Source organism: Fulmarus glacialis, unplaced genomic scaffold, assembly GCF_000690835.1.
Source record: "Fulmarus glacialis isolate BGI_N327 unplaced genomic scaffold, ASM69083v1 scaffold31161, whole genome shotgun sequence".
Lineage (NCBI taxonomy): Eukaryota > Metazoa > Chordata > Aves > Procellariiformes > Procellariidae > Fulmarus > Fulmarus glacialis.
The window spans coordinates 1-3,158 of NW_009195145.1; the positions used below are offsets into that span (position 1 = coordinate 1).

Sequence of the window (3,158 nt, forward strand, 5' to 3'; positions counted from 1 at the left end):
AGTTCGTATTGAAGTTCTAGCATGTCCAGGCACACAATGATCTGAGTTATTCAACACTTTTTTTCCCTCGTTGTTACACTGGTAAGCTCTGCCTGAGGCTTCCTGGTTTCCTAAGCCTCCTAACAGAAAGCGTGGGATCTGAGCACCCAGTCCCTGCACAGCCCCAGCTGTGTCCCGCAGGGGTGCAGGAGACAGCCATCCTCTGGGACCCCCTGGGGTCTGGTCCAGAAGAGAAGCCATGCAGGGCTGGCCTTTTTCCTTTTGTCAGGATATGGAGATGTGCTGGAGGATCGAGCTGGCCATGTACCACCCCACAGCTGAGCTGAGCAGCTAGCACTGTAAATGAGTGATGTGGGGGGCTGCCCTGTGATGATTGTCCTGGGACAGCTTCCCAGTCTGTCCAGGGAGCAAGGGAACAAACCAGGCTCCTCTTCTGCACTTTCCACACTTGTTTTCTCTGCAACAAGTCCAGGCTGTGCACCGTGAGCACAAGGCTGTGTGCCCACACACTCCCCAGTCACACTGAAGAGCTCAGTGCTCCTCTCCATTTCCCTCTGGCAGGCACTTTCCAGACAAGCTCTGCCCCATCCCAGCTCTCCCCAGTGCCCACCATAGAGTGTTGCAGGGCTCTGGGATCTCCCACCACAGCCCGAGCCTCTCTGAAGGGAAGAGCAGCCCTGGGAAGGTGGGGGGAGGAGGCAGCAGCAGAGAGGGGGGGGTCAGCCTCCTGTCAGCCCCAAGACTGAAAACTAGCAATGGCACGAGGAAACAGAGGCTAATGACCCCCTTGTATCCAGGACACCACTCACCAAGACAGCCTTTTCCTTCCCACCATCCCCACGACTTTCCCTGCTCCCCAGGACAGAACAAGAGACCTGATGATGGGACCTCTCCAATAACTCCTGCTGCCCAGCCATAGAGCCATAGAGCCATAGAGCCCTGAACGTGCATGCGCAAGAGAAATGAATTTCTCTTTCTTATTTAATCCTAAGCCACCAGAGGTTTTTGGGTGCTCCACTAGATGCAGCCCAAAGATTTTTTACTATGGGCGTGCAAATGACTCTCCAACCTCCCTCCCCACGCCTGCTGGGTCCCTGCTGCCTCCCCCCATGCACCCCACAGAAGCTGGGATTCCTCTTGCTGTAGTTCAGGTGTGCACAAAAGAAGCACTTTTATGTGAGCCCCTGGTCTGAACATCCTCTTTAATCAGTGGGGCTGGAGGGTGGCAGTCAGCTAAAGACCCGGTGGCATTTGAGGTGCCAGGGATGGTCCAAGACATGTACCAGTGTCTGCAAGCCCTGATGGAACAATTCTGAGGGACCCACAACCTTCTTGTGCATTAACGTTACAGGTGAGTGGGCCTCCACTGCGTAAGGGTGACATTAATCACTCTTCAGCCTACCTTCCCCATGCTGCTGGGTCCCTGCTGCCTCCTCTGGGATTGCAGAGTCCTTTCCCTGTGGATACCTCAGTTCAGCACTTTACCTTTGGTGCTCTCTCAACCTGTGGGGCTCCAGTCACTGCCTACCCCAGGCACATGCTGTCCCTGGAGATCCCTCAGGCTCTCCAGGCACCTCCAGTTTCCCTTCAAGAATGATGTCGTCTGCCAAGTCCAATATGGGACAGCCCCAAGTATCAAACTCAGTGACCAGTCATTGCCTCCACTGTCACTAGACACTGGTGGGTGAGTTTGAAATCCAAACCTCAGTTGCTAACAGGTAACAATGTGACTGACACATTTTTGCTCCTGCAGCCATGCACAATCCTGAGCAACATCCTTCTGGGGATGCAATCGCTCATGCCTATTCCTGACACCAGCTTTGGAAGAAAAGCCCATGGTCCAGAGGAGAACCCATTTTATTACAGAGATACTGTGAGGGATTCAGCTCTGACCCAGTGTTTGACACCTTTATACAGACTCCAGGTGACAGAGATCAAGTTCGTGCCTTGATGGGAAGTTTATCACTGCTAAAAAGGTGTTGATGAAATCAGTTTCCTCAGGGCATCCTTGAGCTCCTGATTCTTCATGCTGTAGATGAGGGGGTTCACTGCTGGAGGCATAACCGAGTACAGAACAGCCATCATTAAATCTAGGGCTGGGGAGGGAATGGAGGGGGGCTTCAAGTAAGCAAACATGGCAGTGCTGACAAACAGCGAGATCACAGCCAGGTGAGGGAGGCACGTGGAAAAGGCTTTGTGCCGTCCCTGCCTGGAGGGGATCCTCAGCACAGCCCTGAAGATCTGCACATAGGAGAAAAGAATGAAAACAAAACACCCAAATGCTAAACAGAGACTAACAACAAGGACCTCAACTTCCCTGAGGTAGGAGCCTGAGCAGGAGAGTTGAGGATCTGGGGGATTTCACAGAAGAACTGGTTTATGGCACTGCATTGGCAGAGTGGTAGTGAAAAGGTATTGGCAGTGTGCAGCAGAGCATCGAGAAACCCACGGCCCCAGGCAGCTGCTGCCATGTGGACACAAGCTCTGCTGCCCAGGAGGGTCCCGTATGCAGGGGTTCGCAAATAGCAGTGAAGCAGATGAAGAAGTGTCGTAAGCCATGACAGCGCAAAGATAAAACTCTGAGGACATCGAACAGACAAACAGAAAGACCTGGGCGGCACATCCTGCATAGGAAATGGCCCTGGTATCCAAAAGGGAATTGGCCATGGATTTGGGGAAAGTGGTGGAGATGAAGCCCAGGTCGACGAGGAGAGGTTGAGGAGAGAGAAATACATGGGGGTGTGGAAGCGGTGGTCGCAGGCTATGGCGGTGATGATGAGGCCGTTGCCCAGGAGGGCAGCCAGGTAGATGCCCAGGAAGAGCCAGAAGTGCAAGAGCTGCAGCTCCCGCGTAGGAGGAGGAATTCAGTGATGGAGCTGGTGTGGGACATTTGGTCCCTCTGGGACTTGGGTGCTGTCCAAGGAGGAAAAGACATGGACATGTCAGGGCAGGCTTCTCTCAGGAAAATCTGTTCTGTTTCTCAGAGAAAACTCCCACTTTGCCTCTCTCCTTCTCAAGAGGACGTTCATGCTGCTCCCTCCATTCAGTTCTGATTTGTTCTGTCTCAGTGTGCCAGGAGGAGCAGGGGTCTCAGCCCAAGGGGCTCCCCAGGAGTCAGATTTGCTCTATAGCAGCTGGTAAACACAAGTGGCAAAAGC

At 53.4% G+C, this 3,158-nt stretch overlaps 1 pseudogene; it reads right to left on the reverse strand.

Moving 5' to 3' along the window:
- Positions 1–1,968: 1,968 nt before the first annotated feature.
- LOC104071782 lies at positions 1,969–2,890 on the reverse strand (annotated as a pseudogene).
- Positions 2,891–3,158: the final 268 nt, after the last annotated feature.